This window comes from Stenella coeruleoalba (genome assembly GCF_951394435.1).
Source record: "Stenella coeruleoalba genome assembly, chromosome: 4".
NCBI classification, from domain to species: domain Eukaryota; kingdom Metazoa; phylum Chordata; class Mammalia; order Artiodactyla; family Delphinidae; genus Stenella; species Stenella coeruleoalba.
The window spans coordinates 94,741,447-94,761,765 of NC_137149.1; the positions used below are offsets into that span (position 1 = coordinate 94,741,447).

Consider the following 20,319-nt stretch of genomic DNA (forward strand, 5'->3'; position numbering starts at 1 on the left):
GGTGTTTCCTGAAACATCTAAAAAACAAAGCAACAGAGCCTAGGGCACTTCCACTTATGGTCCTATAGCTTAGGGAAATTAAAATCAAAAAGACACAGCCACCCCAAAGTTTGGAATGGCTCTGTTTACAAGAACCTCGTTTACAGTACAAGTTCAACATCACAGAAAGTGAAAAATGGATAAAGAAGTTGTGGTATTCACTTACAAAGCAATATCACTCAGCAATGAAATCTATGTCATCAGGCCCTTAGCAGCACAATGAGTGGATTCAGGTATGATGATTCTAAGTGAAATAAGTCACAAAGAAAAAGAAACATCATAAGATATCAGTAATACACGGAATGTAAACTTGGCTACAAGGAACTGAATTACAGAACAGAACAGGGTCTCAAATTTAGAAAACCAACTTATTCTTGCTTAAGGGTAAAGGTGAGTTGGGGTGCTGCATAAAACCAGAGATTGAAATGAGCACAGATAAAGTTCCTTAAGCCAAATATGGAATAGACAAGAGCTACTCCTTGCTCAACGAAATGGACACAACACCGCATATTAAACGCGTAAGAATGTACCTGACTAGTAAGTATCTTAAAACCTATGGATTGCTATATCTCCGAAAGAGAATCAAGCATGTGTACAGGGGCATAAACGCAGCAGTGATAGGATTGGAGAGGTTCGGTGAGCAAATGAAGACCCTTTGAAGTCATATTGCATGGTACCCATTCCACGGGTTTCAACTACCCAGGTTTAAGGTATTCTTCCTTCAGCTAAAACATGCATGTGGAACCTAGAGTATGATCAACCATGTGATCGGGAGACGTGTTCAAATATGCCTCAGTTTTCGTACCCTGGTACTCGGGTGCAACATTCCAGATGCTTTACTAACACTCTCCCGACTTGCAGAGTCAGTCCCTTTAACCTCCTGTTTGGCCCAGTTTGCAATTTCTGCGGAAGATGAACAGGAATAGCGAGAACCAATTAGAGGCTAGCTGGAGGTGTCTGGACGGGCAAATTTAACTCTCATTTCCCACCAGGAAGAGGAATTAACCAAAGGCTCAGCGTGCCGTGCCGGAACCAGATTAGGGCCTGAAGCCATCCTGCGGTGTTGCGGCCAGCTCAAAAGAAAGCGAGTTGAAGAAAGGAACTCAGGGGCACTGTAATTCACAAACCTGCAGAGTTATAAATGACAGCTATCGTCCAAAAATAGACTGAAGTAAGGCTGCCAAGAGGACTTGAAAGCGGGGCAGAATTGCAGGAAACCGATTTCAGGAGGTAGACTGGAATTGCATTGAAAGCATAGGAAAAGAGGCAGAACGTCCACAATGATGCACTTGGCCAAAAAGGGCGTATGCGTTTTTTCCTGAATATATTCAGGAAAAAATGCATACGCCCTTTTTGGCCAACCAAGCAAGCTTGCAAAGGAAATCTGCACTACAATGAAGTCTCACTTCTCCCCGGTCAAAAGGGCCATCTGAAAAAAGTGTAAAATCCAGAAAGGCAACAGGCCATTGAGAACTGGGAGCCTTTTTATGCTGATTGGCGGGATGTAAATTGCCAACAGACACTCAGGAGAAGTGTATGGTGTTTGTGAAACATCTAAAAAACAAAGCAACAGAGCCTAGGGCACTTCCACTTATGGTCCTATACTTTAGGGAAATTAAAATCAAAAAGACACAGCCACCCCATAGTTTGGGACGCCTCTGTTTACAAGAACCTCGTTTACAGTACAAGTTCAACATCGCAGAAAGTGAAAAATGGATAAGGAAGTTGTGGTATTCACTTACAAAGCAATATCACTCAGCAATGAAATCTATGTCATCAGGCCCTTAGCAGCACAATGAGTGGATTCAGGTATGATGATTCTAACTGAAAGAAGTCACACAGAAAAAGAAACATCATAAGATATCAGTAATACACGGAATGGAAACGTGGCTACACAGGAACTGAATTACAGAACAGAACAGGGTCTCAAATTTAGAAAACCAACTTATGCTTGCTTAAGGGTAAAGGTGAGTTGGGGTGCTGCATAAAACCAGAGATTGAAATGAGCACAGATAAAGTTCCTTAAGCCAAATATGGAATAGACAAGAGCTACTCCTTGCTCAACGAAATGGACTCAACACCGCATATTAAACGCCTAAGAATGTACCTGACTAGTAAGTATCTTAAAACCTATGGATTGCTATGTCTCCAAAAGAGAATCAAGCATGTGTACAGGGGCATAAACGCAGCAGTGATAGGATTGGAGAGGTTCGGTGAGCAAATGAAGACCCTTTGAAGTCATATTGCATGGTACCCATTCCACGGGTTTCAGCTACCCAATTTAAGGTATTCTTCCTTCAGCTAAAACATGCATGTGGAACCTAGAGTATGATCAACCATTTGATCGGGAGACGTGTTCAAATATGTCTCAGTTTTCGTACCCTGGTACTCGGGTGCAACATTCCAGACGCTTTACTCACACTCTCCCCACTTGAAGAGTCAGCGCCTTTAACCTCCTGTTTGGCACACTTTGCAATTTCTGCAGAAGATGAACAGGAATAGCGAGAACCAATGAGAGGCTAGCTGGAGGTGTCTGGACGGGCAAATTTAACTCTCATTTCCCACCAGGAAGAGGAATTAACCAAAGGCTCAGCGTGCCGTGCCGGAACCAGATTAGGGCCTGAAGCCATGCTGCGGTGTTGCGGCCAGCTCAAAAGAAAGCGAGTTGAAGAAAGGAGCTCAGGGGCACTGTAATTCACAAACCTGCAGAGTTATAAATGACAGCTATCGTCCAAAAATATACTGAAGTAAGGCTGCCAAGAGGACTTGAAAGTGGGGCAGAATTGCAGGAAACCGATTTCAGGAGGTAGACTGGAATTGCATTGAAAGCATAGGAAAAGAGGCAGAACGTCCACAATGATGCACTTGGCCAAAAAGGGCGTATGCGTTTTTTCCTGAATATATTCAGGAAAAAACGCATACGCCCTTTTTGGCCAACCAAGCAAGCTTGCAAAGGAAATCTGCACTACAATGAAGTCTCACTTCCCCCCGGTCAAAAGGGCCATCTGAAAAAAGTGTAAAATCCAGAAAGGCAGGACAGGCCATGGAGAACTGGGAGCCTTGTTATGCTGATGGGCGGGATGTAAATTGCCAACAGACACTCGGGAGAAGTGTATGGTGTTTCCTGAAACATCTAAAAAACAAAGCAACAGATCCTAGGGCACTTCCACTTATGGTCCTATAGCTTAGGGAAATTAAAATCAAAAAGACACAGCCACCCCAAAGTTTGGGACGCCTCTGTTTACAAGAACCTCATTTACCGTACAAGTTCAATATCACAGAAAGTGAAAAATGGATAAAGAACTTGTGGTACTTACGTACAATGCAGTATCACTCAGCAATGAAATCTATGTCATCAGGACCGTAGCAGCATAATGAGTGGATTCAGGTACGATGATTCTAACTGAAATAAGTCACACAGAAAAAGAAACATCATAAGATATCACTAATACACGGAATGTAAACTTGGCTACACAGGAACTGCATTCCAAAACAGAACAGGGTCTCAAATTTAGAAAACCAACTTATGCTTGCTTAAGGGGAAAGGTGAGTTGCGGTGCTGCATAAAACCAGAGATTGAAATGAGCACAGATAAAGTCCCTTAAGCCAAATATGGAATAGACAAGAGCTACTCCTTGCTCAACGAAATGGACACAACACCCCATATTAAACGCCTAAGAATGTACCTGACTAGTAAGTATCTTAAAACCTATGGATTGCTATGTCTCCAAAAGAGAATCAAGCGTGTGTACAGGGGCATAAACGCAGCAGTGATAGGATTGGAGAGGTTCGGTGAGCAAATGAAGACCCTTTGAAGACATATTGCATGGTACCCATTCCACGGGTCTCAACTCTCAAGGTTTAAGGTATTCTTCCTTCAGCTAAAACACGCATGTGGAACCCAGAGTATGATCAACCGTGTGAACGGGAGACGTGTTCAAATATGTCTCAGTTTTCCTCCCCTGGTACTCGGGTGCAACATTCCAGACGCTTTACTAACACTCTCCCCACTTGGAGAGTCAGCGCCTTTAACCTCATGTTTGGCCCAGTTTCCAATTTCTGCGGAAGATGAACAGGAATAGGGAGAACCAATGAGAGACTAGCTGGAGGTGTCTGGACGGGCAAATTTAACTCTCATTTCCCACCAGGAAGAGGAAATAACCAAAGGCTCAGCGTGCCATGCCGGAACCAGATTAGGGCCTGAAGCCATGCTGCGGTGTTGCGGCCAGGTCACAAGAAAGCGAGTTGAAGAAAGGAGCTCAGGGGCACTGTAATTCACAAACCTGCAGAGTTATAAATGACAGCTATCGTCCAAAAATATACTGAAGTAAGGCTGCCAAGAGGACTTGAAAGCGGGGCAGAATTGCAGGAAACCGATTTCAGGAGGTAGACTGGAATTGCATTGAAAGCATAGGAAAAGAGGCAGAACGTCCACAATGATGCACTTGGCCAAAAAGGGCGTATGCGTTTTTTCCTGAATATATTCAGGAAAAAACGCATACGCCCTTTTTGGCCAACCAAGCAAGCTTGCAAAGGAAATCTGCACTACAATGAAGTCTAACTTCCCCCCGGTCAAAAGGGCCATCTGAAAAAAGTGTAAAATCCAGAAAGGCAGGACAGGCCATGGAGAACTGGGAGCCTTGTTATGCTGATGGGCGGGATGTAAATTGCCAACAGACACTTGGGAGAAGTGTATGGTGTTTCCTGAAACATCTAAAAAACAAAGCAACAGATCCTAGGGCACTTCCACTTATGGTCCTATAGCTTAGGGAAATTAAAATCAAAAAGACACAGCCACCCCAAAGTTTGGGACGCCTCTGTTTACAAGAACCTCATTTACCGTACAAGTTCAATATCACAGAAAGTGAAAAATGGATAAAGAACTTGTGGTACTTACGTACAATGCAGTATCACTCAGCAATGAAATCTATGTCGTCAGGACCGTAGCAGCATAATGAGTGGATTCAGGTACGATGATTCTAACTGAAATAAGTCACACAGAAAAAGAAACATCATAAGATATCAGTAATACACGGAATGTAAACTTGGCTACACAGGAACTGCATTCCAAAACAGAACAGGGTCTCAAATTTAGAAAACCAACTTATGCTTGCTTAAGGGGAAAGGTGAGTTGCGGTGCTGCATAAAACCAGAGATTGAAATGAGCACAGATAAAGTTCCTTAAGCCAAATATGGAATAGACAAGAGCTACTCCTTGCTCAACGAAATGGACTCAACACCCCATATTAAACGCCTAAGAATGTACCTGACTAGTAAGTATCTTAAAACCTATGGATTGCTATGTCTCCAAAAGAGAATCAAGCGTGTGTACAGGGGCATAAACGCAGCAGTGATAGGATTGGAGAGGTTCGGTGAGCAAATGAAGACCCTTTGAAGACATATTGCATGGTACCCAATCCACGGGTCTCAACTCTCAAGGTTTAAGGTATCCTTCCTTCAGCTAAAACACGCATGTGGAACCCAGAGTATGATCAACCGTGTGAACGGGAGACGTGTTCAAATATGTCTCAGTTTTCCTCCCCTGGTACTCGGGTGCAACATTCCAGACGCTTTACTAACATTCTCCCCACTTGGAGAGTCAGCGCCTTTAACCTCATGTTTGGCCCAGTTTCCAATTTCTGCGGAAGATGAACAGGAATAGGGAGAACCAATGAGAGGCTAGCTGGAGGTGTCTGGACGGGCAAATTTAACTCTCATTTCCCACCAGGAAGAGGAAATAACCAAAGGCTCAGCGTGCCGTGCCGGAACCAGATTAGGGCCTGAAGCCATGCTGCGGTGTTGCGGCCAGGTCACAAGAAAGCGAGTTGAAGAAAGGAGCTCAGGGGCACTGTAATTCACAAACCTGCAGAGTTATAAATGACAGCTATCGTCCAAAAATAGACTGAAGTAAGGCTGCCAAGAGGACTTGAAAGCGGGGCAGAATTGCAGGAAACCGATTTCAGGAGGTAGACTGGAATTGCATTGAAAGCATAGGAAAAGAGGCAGAACGTCCACAATGATGCACTTGGCCAAAAAGGGCGTATGCGTTTTTTCCTGAATATATTCAGGAAAAAACGCATACGCCCTTTTTGGCCAACCAAGCAAGCTTGCAAAGGAAATATACACTACAATGAAGTCTCACTTCCCCGCGGTCAAAAGGGCCATCTGAAAAAAGTGTAAAATCCAGAAAGGCAGGACAGGCCATGGAGAACTGGGAGCCTTGTTATGCTGATGGGCGGGATGTAAATTGCCAACAGACACTCGGGAGAAGTGTATGGTGTTTCCTGAAACATCTAAAAAACAAAGCAACAGAGCCTAGGGCACTTCCACTTATGGTCCTATAGCTTAGGGAAATTAATATCAAAAAGACACAGCAACCCCAAAATTTGGGACGGCTCTTGTTACAGGAATCTCTTCTACGGCACAGGTTAAATATCCCAGACATCAAATAATGGATAAAGAAGTTGCGGTACTTCTGTACAACAGAATACCACTCAGCAATGAAATCTATGTCACCAGGCCCGTACCAGCATAATGAGTGGATTGAGGCACGATGATTTTAAGTGAAATAAGTCACACAGAAAAAGAAACATCATAAGGTATCACTAATACACGGAATGTGAACTTGGCTACACATGAACTGAATTACAAAACAGAACAGGGTGTCAAGTTTAGAAAACCAACTTATGCCTGCTTAAGGGGGAAGGTGAGTTGGGGTGCTGCATAAAAGCAGAGTTTGAAATTAGCACAGATACCGTTCCATAAGCCAAATATGTAATAGACAAGAGCTACCCCTTGCTCAACGAAATGGATTCAACAATGAGGTATCACCTCACACCTGGTAGAATAGGCATCATTGAAAATCTACAAACAAAAAATGCTGGAAAGGGTTTGGAGAAAAGGAACCCTCTTCCACTATTGTTGGGAATATAAATTGATACAGTCATTATGGAGAACAATATGGAATTTCTTAAGAAACTAACAATAGAATTACCATATGATACAGCAATCCCAGTACTGGACATATACCCAGACAAAACCATAAATCAAAAAGAGTCATTCACCGCAATGTTCATTGCATCACTATTTACAATATCGAGGTAATGGAAGCAACCTAAATGCCCACAGACAGACGAATGCATAAAGCTGTGGTACATATATAAAATGGAATATTACTAAGCCATGAAAAGGAATGAAATTGGGTCATTTGTAGAGACGTCGATGGATCTAGAGACTGTCATACAGAGTGAAGTAAGTCAGAAAGAGAAAAACAAATCTTGTATATTCATGCATATATGTGGAACCTAGAAAAACTGTACAGATTAACCATTTTGCAAGGCATAAATAGAGCAACAGATGTAGACAACAAACGTATGGACAACAAGGGGGGAAAGCTGTTGGGGGGTGGTGGTGGGAGGAGTTGAGAGACTGGGATTGGCATGTATACATTTATATGTATAAAATAGATAACCAATAAGAACCTGCTGTATAAAAATATAAAATAAAATTCAAAATTAATAAGAAGTAAAATTTAAAAAATAAAACAGAAAAAACAATTATTCCCTGCACATACATGTATTTATATGAATAAATTATTTCCATGCTTATATCTGTAAATACAAAAAAGAGGAATAAAATCTACCTTGAACCAAAAATGAAAAAGAGAAAAAAAACACAGAACCCACCAGTTACACAGAGGAAAACCGTATCAGGGCACTTGCTCCAGTTGTAAACAATTCTGAAGTTGGTCAGTGGTGGGGAATCATCTCCCATTCAGCCAGCAGCTCCCACGCAACAAGCGTCCTCATTGCAAAGCTGGGGCACCGTGCCGAGGCATCTGTGAGTAAACGTGAGCTGAGCCCCAGGCCAGTTGCTGCTGAACTATTCCCACCCGTCCCAGGTAAAACACCTGAATATATACAAGGACTTGAAAGCCTAGAGGAAGGGCCATAGAGCCACACGAGTGACAGCATGCCGGCCGACTTGGTGCCTGCAGGCCAGCCAGGATGGTCCTGGCCCTGGGTGCTCTTCTGGAAGATTTCCATTTCCCTGCCTGAGATACCCGTCCTGTCCCTGCCCCCACTGCTTTTTTCCTTCCTCACCTCTGCCCAGGGAGAAATTCCAGCAGCAGGTATGGGTGACACATCCTCTTCTTTAGCAGGTGGCAGCCTGGCAACTGCTGCAGAAAGTCCAGCAGAGCCCCACTCACACTGGGCCACCCACAAAGCCGTGGCCTCTCACTCCCTCCCACCAGCCCAGCCCCGAGACTGCTGACAGGGCAGAGAAAATGGCGTCAGGCACGGCTGCAGGGGCTCTTGCTGCCTGGAGTGGTATTTATATTGATCTCAACCCAGGCACACCTGGGGAGGGCTGGCCGGCACGGTAAGGCTGCCCAGGTCAGCCAATCATCACCCCTCAGGGGCTCACAGTTGCAGAAAATGGAACTTGCTGAACCGGCCAGGTCCAAGGAACAGGTGTGGGCTCCTGAGAGTCAGGATAGACAAGGGGCTGCAGCTTTGGCTTGTTTTCTAATCATTTTATCTGGCCCATGAGTGGGAGACAACTTCAAGAAAACCCTCTCCTAATGAGAGGAACCCAGGAGTCAGGGAGAGGAGGGGTGGGTGGTGGTTGGAGACAGAGGCCTGGTGCCCCGGGTGCAGTGGAAGTCTCTGGAAGACCAGGTGGAGGGAGGCCTCACGGAGTGATGCCCAGGGTCACAGACCTGTCGCAGCTGCTGTTTGTTAGTTCAAGTCCTGCTCTGAGGTGCTCTGTGTCAGCTCTGAGCGACAGGTGAGCTGGGGGTGCTCTGCAATGAGGGCTATGTGCACGGTTCCTGTGTGCCCAGCCCTGCCACGGTACCTGCAAGGGTAGCTCTGTATCCTGGGAGGGGCCTGACCACGAGAGCCCCGTGGGCTGGGGTGGGGGTGGGGTACCTGCCCAGGTGAGCTCCATATTCTGGGATTGGTCTGACCACGAGAGCCCCATGGGCTGCTGGGGACCTGGTAAAGGATGTCAGGACACTCAGTGAAGCCACCGAAGATATACCTCCAGTTGCTCCTAATTCCTACACCCTGCTGGTCATTCTACCAACCACCAGGACATGGTATTCTGTATTAGTCTTCAATGATGCCTTCTTTTGTATTCCATTAGTCCCAGAGTCACAAGAAATTTTGGCTTGTGAGTGGCAGGACTCAACATACAACTAAAACAATACTTCCGGGCCGTCTGGCCCCAAGGGTGCAAAAATTCCCACACCATCTTTGGGGAAAGCTTAGCTAAAGACCTAAAAGTTCTACCTCTGGAAAAGGAAACCCTCCTTCAATATGCAGACGACATTCTGATCACCAGCCCTACTAAGGAGGCCTCTGAACTACCAAGCCAATAAAGGATAGAAGTTGTCCAAGAAAAAGCTCAAATATCACAGACTGCGGTGACCTGCCTGGGCTTCATTCTCACAGAAGGTCAGAGAAGCCCATCCCAGGAAAGGGAAGAAACCATTTTCAGCCTTACCCCTTTCTAAAACTAGAAGACAGCTTAGGGGTTCCTGGGGACGCCAGGGTTTGCTGCTTCTGGATCCCTAACTACAGTCTACTAGCTGGGCCTCTATATGAAACACTGAAAGGTAAAGATGATGATCCTTTTGAATAGAATCCAGAAGTGGCCTTTCAAGAATGGAAAGAGCAGTCAATTCAGACCCTTGCCCTGGAACTCCCTAATTTAGCTAAACCCTTTGACCTTTACATTCCCGGTGAAAGGTGAATCGCCATTGGAGAATTAGTGCAAAAACTGGGACCACTTGAAATGGAACAATGCAAGAATGCCATCCAGGTAGGATAAACTACGGTCACTAAGGGGCTTGGCCCACTGCCACATCTGGCCAAGATACTGGCGGTATCTAAAAACCTGGAAATCAGCAGCCCAAAAGGCCACCTCCCTCCTAAGGGAAAAGGACCCCACGTGGTGATCCTAACCACCAACCATGCCCTGAAGTTGCAGGGTTCGCTCCGTGGGCACACCGACCTCGAGTGAGGAGGCCCTCCAACTCCAACATCCAGAGAGATAACCGGGGGCAACAGGGCACCATGACGACTCGTGTGAACATCACTTGACCTGGAGTTTCTCTCATAAAACAACAAGAGTGTGTCCCAAAAGAGTAGACTACTGCTTGCAGGACTTACTGCACCCAGAGGGGAGCTAATAATCTTGGCGGGGGAACAGTATACCACACTGTCACCATAGAAAAGCCTACACACACCGTGATGATGGTGGCCAATAAGACCGGCTGGACTCCTGTTTACTTCAAAAGGCTGTTGACTCAGTAGCCATCATGGTCCTTGGTCACCACTGACCCTGGACTGTCTGGGAGTTGAGCGGGCAGGGCTCTGACACCTGGTGCTGTTTGTACGTTAATTCAGGGGCCTAACTGAAGAAAGCGCAGACTACTGGTCAGAGCATCTAGGCTGGCAGAGACGGTCAGCCTAAGGTGGCCGAACAAATGTGGGGTGGGGTGAAACCGGCCCCACAGCGTCTCTGCACATCTCTTTCCTGGACCCTTAAAGGTCATTAGAATCTATAACACTTCCAATGCTGGTGCTCAGGTGGACGAGCAGGGAGGCAGGGGTCCTGGGGACAATCAACGTCACCGGGAGGCTGCTGGGGAGAAGCTCTGACCCTCGCCCCAGGGTATGAGGGCTCCCAACTCAGCACTCAGCAGTTACAGAAGAAGGGTCTGCACCCTCAGCACTCCAAGAATGAGGAACGGGACAAAAGGCAGAGGAGGGGTTTGTCCCCAGCAAAGCCCATTAAAAATCCCTGGGAGATAAAAATAGAATCTGGGCAATAAAGTCAAGTCTAACCTTTTTTATCCTTTGTGCTTTGTCTAATTTCACGTGCTCCTAGGGTCCCGCATGCAGAGGTTCCACACCCGGCACTTCAGACCAGATTTCCTACTGCAGAATGGCTGGGTCGACACCTCAGCTCCTGGGGCCCAGTGCAGACTCCACGATATAGAGCCTGAGCTACAGCCAACCCGGCCCTCGAGAGCTCCACCGCCTCCATCCCTCCCACTGACTCTGACAGGATCTCTACACAGCAGCCCAGCCCACAGCCCACGGGGTAGTGCATGCTCTCACCTCCCCATTCTCTGATCAAAATATAAAGTTTCCTTTGCTTGTGAACAAAACTCAGTCTCGATCTGTTGGTCCCAATGACACTGGGCAGGGGGACACTTGTTGGGGTCCACTCTGGAGGATCAGTAACAGAAATTGAGACTATTGTAACCTCAATGAACAGATGTGTGAGCCAAACTGTAGTTAACATAGAACAGTGTATAAGACTCGGGTAAAATAAGATGTTTTTAACACTTCCATTTGATATTTCCATCACTTTTTATAAGCAAGTTCAGTGAAAAGGTTTGTCTTATTTGTCAGGTCAATATTAGAGAAACGAAGTGATTTCTTTCCAAGGATGTACATCTAATAATCTTGGTTAAACCTTCAATCTTGTTTTAAATGCTTTTCCATTGAAAATGATACCTCTCTTTCAGCTCCCCCATTTCTGAGAAGTATAAAATCTTATAATTTATTATTACCAAAGGGGAAAGGTGGGAGGAGGGATAAATTAACAGTTTGGAATGAACACATACACACTGCTATGTATAAAATAGATCATCAACAAGGAACTACTGTATAGCACAGGGAACTACACTCAACATTTTGCAATAACCTATAAGGGGAAATAATCTGAAAAAGAATAGATATTTTTATTGACATCATCTATCAATGACAGTTAAAGTGTAGCCTAAGGGAAGCTGGTGGTGAGTGCTTCTGACCCTGAAGACTTCAATCATCTAAAGTTTGGACTCTGCCTACTTCCCAAGGCCCTTAATGAACATATGTGTAGCCGTAGCTTAAAAAATTCCCCAGTTTGGGTTTCGGGGAGACACTGATTTTGAAAAAGCCCTGGTGTTCTCCTTACATGAATGGGACTCTTCCTACTGCTAAAACATGTTTGTCACACCCAGAGGATGGTATACCGTCTGATCGGGAAGAGTTTGGAAAAGGCATCTCATCTCCTCATCTCCTGGTGCTCGGGTTCACCCCTCCAGCATCTTTACTAACAGTCTCCCCACTTGGAGATGTCAGCACTGTCAACATCCTGTTGCATACAGTTTGGAATTTGTCCAGAGGATGAAGCGGAAGGATGAGGAACAATGAGAGACAAGTCCTAGGTGTTCAGACAGGCATATGTCACTCTAATTTCCAATCAGGAAGACGAATTGACCAAAGGCTAGGGTTGCCCATGGAAACAGTATAGGGCTTGAGGAAATCCCGCTGCTTTGTGGCCAGTTCCCATAAACACGAGTTGAACAATGGAACTCAGGGGCAGTAAAATTCACAAAACTGCAGAGTTGAAAATATCCATCACTGAAAAATGTCTTGAGGAAAGTCAGAGAAAAGGACTTGTAAGCAAGGGAGAATGGCAGGAAAGGGATTTGAGGAGGTAGAAAGGACTCGCCATTAAGCACAAGAAAAGGAGCTGAACATTGCCAACATTGCAGTTGGCCAAAAAGGGTGTATGCGTTCTTTTCTGTATATATTCAAGAAAAGGGCATACACTTTTTTAGCCAACCAAACAGGTGGGCACTGGAAGTCAATACCACAAAAGATATCACTTCGCATCAGTCAGAAGAGCCATCCTCATAAAGCGTAAACAACAGAAATGCAGGACAGGGCAACGAGAAGAGGGAGCCCTGTGAGACTTATAGTGGAAATGTATATTGCCAACGGCCATTCTGGAGAAGTGTATTGTGTTTACTAAAGCATCTACAAAATGAGCTACAGAGCATAGGGCACTTGCACTCATGGGCGTATATCTTGGGAAAAACAAAAATCGAGAGGACACAGGCACCCCAATGTTTATCCCCTCTCTGTTTAAAAGATCCTCGACTAGGATATAACGTAAATGTCTCTGGAGGGAAAAAATGGATAGAGATGTGGTACTTAGGTAGAGTGGAATATTATTCAGCCTGGAAATCAATGAAATATGGCCAGTTGTAACAACTCCGGAGGAGTTACGTATGATCATTCTAAGTGACAGAATTCAAAAAGAAAAAGACACATATCATAAGATATCACTTAAAGGTGGAATCCAAAATGGCTACACATGAAATAAATTACAAAACAAAAACATAGTCAAATATGTAGAAAACACGCATAAGGCTGCTAAACGGGAAAGGTGGGGAGGGGTGAGGCATCATCCAGGAGGTTGAAATTAGCAAAGATACCATTCCAAATACCAAACTGATAATCAACAAGGCCTACACGGTAGCTAAAAGAACTGCACTCAGCACACTCAAGTCACCGGAAAAGAATATATACGACTGGTAAGAATCTGAAAAAGAATTTATTGATGTCTCTCTGTACGTGAATCAAGTGGATGTACAGCAGCAAGAAACAGAGCTTTGAAAATCAGCTGTAACCAATATAGTAATAAATTGAAAAAAATAAACGACAGAGAGACAGAGAAAACCTCTTACAACTTTTCCTCAGGGACGGTGATGCAACATGGATTGAACACATCTAGACCCACAGCAGGATGAGACATAAGGCTGGAAACTGTTTGCGCTAAGAGAAATGTGAGGTTGGGTGAGGAAATGCACACCCTTTAAAGTAATACTACCTGGTACCCATTCAATGGGTCCCAAATCTGCAGGTTCAAGGGATCTTCCTACAGCTAAAACATGCATGAAAAACCCAGAGGACTGTACACCATGTGATCGGGAGATGTGTCTAAAATGCACCTCATTTATCCTCTCCTGCTGCTCCTGTTCACCATTCCAGCCATGCTACTTAGAATCTCCCCACTTGGAGAATCAGCACATTTAAACTTCTGTTTCACACATTTTGCAAATTGTGAGGAGGATGAACGGGAAGGGGGGGAACCAATGAGAGAAAAGTTGTAGGGGTTTGGACGGGCACATATCACTCTAATTTCCCATTAAGAGTAAGAATTAAAGGAAGGCTCAGCCTGCCTCGCCGGAGCCAAAATAGGGCCTGAAGCAATCCTGCGAGTTTGAGGCCAGCTCACAAAAGAGCAACTTAAAAAATGGAGCTCAGGGTCACTGCAATTCACAAACCTGCAGAGTTATAAATGAAAACTAACGTCCAAAAATATGTTGAGGTAAGGCAAAGAAGAGGATCTGAATGCAAGACAGAATTGCAAGAAACAGATTTCAAGAGATAGATTGGACTCGTCTTTAACGCACATGAAAAGCGGCAGAATTTCGACAATGATGCAGTTGGCCCAAAAGGGCGTATGCGTTTTTTCCTGACTATATCCAGGAAAAAACGCATACGCAATTTATGGGCAACGAAGCAAGCAAGCAATGCAAATGTGCACAACAAAGAAGTCTCACTTCCCACCGGTCAAAAGGGCCATCCTAAAAAATTGTAAAAACCAGAAATGCAGGACAGGCCATGGAGAACTGGGAACCTTGTTATGCTGATGGGCGGGATGTAAATTGCCAACAGACACTCGGGAGAAGTGTATGGTGTTTCCTGAAACATCTAAAAAACAAAGCAACAGAGCCTAGGGCACTTCCACTTATGGTCCTATAGCTTAGGGAAATTAAAATCAAAAAGACACAGCCACCCCAAAGTTTGGGACGCCTCTGTTTACAAGAACCTCATTTACCGTACAAGTTTAATATCACAGAAAGTGAAAAATGGATAAAGAACTTGTGGTACTTACGTACAATGCAGTATCACTCAGCAATGAAATCTATGTCATCAGGACCGTAGCAGCATAATGAGTGGATTCAGGTACGATGATTCTAAATGAAATAAGTCACACAGAAAAAGAAAGATCATAAGATTTCACTAATACACGGAATGTAAACTTGGCTACACAGGAACTGCATTCCAAAACAGAACAGCGTCTCAAATATAGAAAACCAACTTATGCTTGCTTAAGGGGAAAGGTGAGTTGGGGTGCTGCATAAAACCAGAGATTGAAATGAGCACAGATAAAGTTCCTTAAGCCAAATATGGAATAGACAAGAGCTACTCCTTGCTCAACGAAATGGACTCAACAACCCATATTAAACGCCTAAGAATGTACCTGACTAGTAAGTATCTTAAAACCTATGGATTGCTATGTCTCCAAAAGAGAATCAAGCGTGTGTACAGGGGCATAAACGCAGCAGTGATAGGATTGGAGAGGTTCGGTGAGCAAATGAAGACCCTTTGAAGACATATTGCATGGTACCCATTCCACGGGTCTCAACTCTCCAGGTTTAAGGTATTCTTTCTTCAGCTAAAACATGCATGTGGAACCCAGAGTATGATCAACCGTGTGATCGGGAGACGTGTTCAAATATGTCTCAGTTTTCGTCCCCTGGTACTTCGGTGCAACATTCCAGACGCTTTACTAACACTCTCCCGACTTGGAGAGTCAGTCCCTTTAACCTCCTGTTTGGCCCAGTTTGCAATTTCTGCGGAAGATGAACAGGAATAGCGAGAACCAATGAGAGGCTAGCTGGAGGTGTCTGGACGGGCAAATTTAACTCTCATTTCCCACCAGGAAGAGGAAATAACTAAAGGCTCAGCGTGCCGTACCGGAACCAGATTAGGGCCTGAAGCCATCCTGTGGTGTTGCGGCCAGCTCAAAAGAAAGCGAGTTGAAGAAAGGAGCTCAGGGGCACTGTAATTCACAAACCTGCAGAGTTATAAATGACAGCTATCGTCCAAAAATAGACTGAAGTAAGGCTGCCAAGAGGACTTGAAAGCGGGGCAGAATTGCAGGAAACCGATTTCAGGAGGTAGACTGGAATTGCATTGAAAGCATAGGAAAAGAGGCAGAACGTCCACAATGATGCACTTGGCCAAAAAGGGCGTATGCGTTTTTTCCTGAACATATTAAGGAAAAAACGCATACGCCCTTTTTGGCCAACCAAGCAAGCTTGCAAAGGAAATCTGCACTACAATGAAGTCTCACTTCCCCCCGGTCAAAAGGGCCATCTGAAGAAAGTGTAAAATCCAGAAAAGCAGGACAGGCCATGGAGAACTGGGAGCCTTGTTATGCTGATGGGCGGGATGTAAATTGCCAACAGACACTCTGGAGAAGTGTATGGTGTTTCCTGAAACATCTAAAAAACAAAGCAACAGAGCCTAGGGCACTTCCACTTATGGTCCTATAGCTTAAGGAAATTAAAATCAAAAAGACACAGGCACCCCAAAGTTTGGGACGCCTCTGTTTACAAGAACCTCGTTTACCGTACAAATTCAATATCACAGAAAGTGAAAAATGGATAAAGAACTTGTGGTACTTACGTACAATGCAGTATCACTCAGCAATGAAATCTATGTCATCAGGCCCGTAGCAGCACAATGAGTGGATTCAGGTACAATGATTCTAACTGAAATAAGTCACACAGAAAAAGAAACATCATAAGATATCACTAATACACGGAATGTAAACTTGGCTACACAGGAACTGAATTCCAAAACAGAACAGGGTCTCAAATTTAGAAAACCAACTTATGCTTGCTTAAGGGGAAAGGTGAGTTGGGGTGCTGCATAAAACCAGAGATTGAAATGAGCACAGATAAAGTTCCTTAAGCCAAATATGGAATAGACAAGAGCTACTCCTTGCTCAACGAAATGGACTCAACACCCCATATTAAACGCCTAAGAATGTACCTGACTAGTAAGTATCTTAAAACCTATGGATTGCTATGTCTCCAAAAGAGAATCAAGCATGTGTACAGGGGCATAAACGCAGCAGTGATAGGATTGGAGAGGTTCGGTGAGCAAATGAAGACCCTTTGAAGTCATATTGCATGGTACCCATTCCACGGGTTTCAACTACCCAGGTTTTAGGTATTCTTCCTTCAGCTAAAACATGCATGTGGAACCCAGAGTATGATGAACCATGTGATCGGGAGACGTGTTCAAATATGTCTCAGTTTTCGTACCCTGGTACTCGGGTGCAACATTCCAGACGCTTTACTAACACTCTCCCGACTTGGAGAGTCAGTGCCTTTAACCTCCTGTTTGGCCCAGTTTGCAATTTCTGCGGAAGATGAACAGGAATAGCGAGAACCAATGAGAGACTAGCTGGAGGTGTCTGGACGGGCAAATTTAACTCTCATTTCCCACCAGGAAGAGGAATTAACCAAAGGCTCAGCGTGCCGTGCCGGAACCAGATTAGGGCCTGGAGCCATCCTGCGGTGTTGCGGCCAGCTCACAAGAAAGCGAGTTGAAGAAAGGAGCTCAGGGGCACTGTAATTCACAAACCTGCAGAGTTATAAATGACAGCTATTGTCCAAAAATATACTGAAGTAAGGCTGCCAAGAGGACTTGAAAGCGGGGCAGAATTGCAGGAAACCGATTTCAGGAGGTAGACTGGAATTGCATTGAAAGCATAGGAAAAGAGGCAGAACGTCCACAATGATGCACTTGGCCAAAAAGGGCGTATGCGTTTTTTCCTGAATATATTCAGGAAAAAACGCATACGCCCTTTTTGGCCAACCAAGCAAGCTTGCAAAGGAAATCTGCACTACAATGAAGTCTCACTTCCCCCCGGTCAAAAGGGACATCTAAAAAACGTGTAAAATCCAGAAAGGCAGTACAGGTCATGGAGAACTGGGAGCCTTGTTATGCTGATGGGCGGGATGTAAATTGCCAACAACCACTCGGGAGAAGTATATGGTGTTTCCTGAAACATCTAAAAAACAAAGCAACAGAGCCTAGGGCATTTCCACTTATGGTCCTATAGCTTAGGGAAATTAAAATCAAAAAGACACAGCCACCCCAAAGTTTGGGAAGCCTCTGTTTACAAGAACATCGTTTACAGTACAAGTTCAACATCGCAGAAAGTGAAAAATGGATAAAGAAGTTGTGGTATTTACTTACAAAGCAATATCACTCAGCAATGAAATCTATGTCATCAGGCCCTTAGCAGCACAATGAGTGGATTCAGGTATGATGATTCTAACTGAAATAAGTCACACAGAAAAAGAAACATCATAAGATATCACTAATACACGGAATGTAAACTTGGCTACACAGGAACTGAATTACAGAACAGAACAGGTTCTCAAATTTAGAAAACCAACTTATTCTTGCTTAAGGGTAAAGGTGCCTTGGGGTGCTGCATAAAACCAGAGACTGAAATGAGCACAGATAAAGTTCCTTAAGTCAAATATGGAATAGACAAGAGCTACTCCTTGCTCAACGAAATGGACTCAACACCCCATATTAAACGCCTAAGAATGTACCTGACTAGTAAGTATCGTAAAACCTATGGAATGCCATGTCTCCGAAAGAGAATCAAGCATGTCTACAGGGGCATAAACGCAGCAGTGATAGGATTGGAGAGGTTCGGTGAGCAAATGAAGACCCTTTGAAGTCATATTGCATGGTACCCATTACACGGGTCTCAACTCTCCAGGTTTAAGGTATTCTTCCTTCAGCTAAAACATGCATGTGGAACCCAATTATGATCAACAATGTGAACGGGAGACGTGTTCAAATATGTCTCAGTTTTCCTCCCCTGGTACTCGGGTGCAACATTCCAGACGCTTTACTAACACTCTCCCGACTTGGAGAGTCAGCGCCTTTAACGTCCTGTTTGGCCCAGTTTGCAATTTCTGCGGAAGATGAACAGGAATAGCGAGAACCAATGAGAGACTAGCTGGAGGTGTCTGGATGGGCAAATTTAACTCTCATTTCCCACCAGGAAGAGGAATTAACCAAAGGCTCAGCGTGCCGTGCCGGAACCAGATTAGGGCCTGAAGCCATCCTGCGGGGTTGCGGCCAGCTCAAAAGAAAGCGAGTTGAAGAAAGGAGCTCAGGGGCACTGTAATTCACAAACCTGCAGAGTTATAAATGACAGCTATCGTTCAAAAATAGACTGAAGTAAGGCTGCCAAGAGGACTTGAAAGCGGGGCAGAATTGCAGGAAACCGATTTCAGGAGGTAGACTGGAATTGCATTGAAAGCATAGGAAAAGAGGCAGAACGTCCACAATGATGCACTTGGCCAAAAAGGGCATATGCGTTTTTTCCTGAATATATTCAGGAAAAAACGCATATGCCCTTTTTGGCCAACCAAGCAAGCTTGCAAAGGAAATCTGCACTACAATGAAGTCTCACTTCCCCCCGGTCAAAAGGGCCATCTGAAAAAAGTGTAAAATCCAGAAAGACAGGACAGGCCATGGAGAACTGGGAGCCTTGTTATGCTGATGGGAGGGATGTAAATTGCCAACAGACACTCGGGAGAAGTGTATGGTGTTTCCTGAAACATCTAAAAAACAAAGCAACAGAGCCTAGGGCAATTCCACTTATGGTCCTATAGCTTAGGGAAATTAAAATCAAAAAGACACAGCCACCCCAAAGTTTGGAAAGGCTCTGTTTACAAGAACCTCGTTTACAGTACAAGTTCAACATCGCAGAAAGTGAAAAATGGATAAAGAAGTTGTGGTATTAACTTACAAAGCAATATCACTCAGCAATGAAATCTATGTCATCAGGCCCTTAGCAGCACAATGAGTGGATTCAGGTATGATGATTCTAACTGAAATAAGTCACACAGAAAAAGAAACATCATAAGATATCAGTAATACACGGAATGTAAACTTGGCTACACAGGAACTGAATTACAGAACAGAACAGGGTCTCAAATTTAGAAAACCAACTTATGCTTGCTTAAGGGTAAAGGTGAGTTGTGGTGCTGCATAAAACCAGAGATTGAAATGAGCACAGATAAAGTTCCTTAAGTCAAATACGGAATAGACAAGAGCTACTCCTTGCTCAACGAAATGGACTCAACACCGCATATTAAACGCCTAAGAATGTACCTGACTAGTAAGTATCTTAAAACCTATGGATCGCTATGTCTCCGAAAGAGAATCAAGCATGTGTACAGGGGCATAAATGCAGCAGTGATAGGATTGGAGAGGTTCGGTGAGCAAATGAAGACCCTTTGAAGTCATATTGCATGGTACCCATTCCACGGGTCTTAACTCTCCAGGTTTAAGGTATTCTTCCTTCAGCTAAAACATGCATGTGGAACCTAGAGTATGATCAACCATGTGATCGGGAGACGTGTTCAAATATGTCTCAGTTTTCGTACCCTGGTACTCGGGTGCAACATTCCAGACGCTTTAGTAACACTCTCCCGACTTGGAGAGTCAGTCCCTTTAACCTCCTGTTTGGCCCAGTTTGCAATTTCTGCGGAAGATGAACAGGAATAGCGAGAACCAATGAGAGGCTAGCTGG

General features: G+C 44.5%; 1 long non-coding RNA gene across 10 annotated transcripts in view; it reads right to left on the reverse strand.

Moving 5' to 3' along the window:
* Window positions 1–201: 201 nt before the first annotated feature.
* LOC307185420 overlaps window positions 202–20,319 on the reverse strand; it is a 1,105,689-nt gene continuing 1,085,571 nt past the window's right edge. For all 10 annotated transcript variants that reach the window (XR_013828056.1, XR_013828057.1, XR_013828058.1 and 7 more), the window contains one exon: window positions 202–283. This is a non-coding gene — a long non-coding RNA (uncharacterized lncRNA). The remainder of the gene's footprint in view (window positions 284–20,319) is intronic.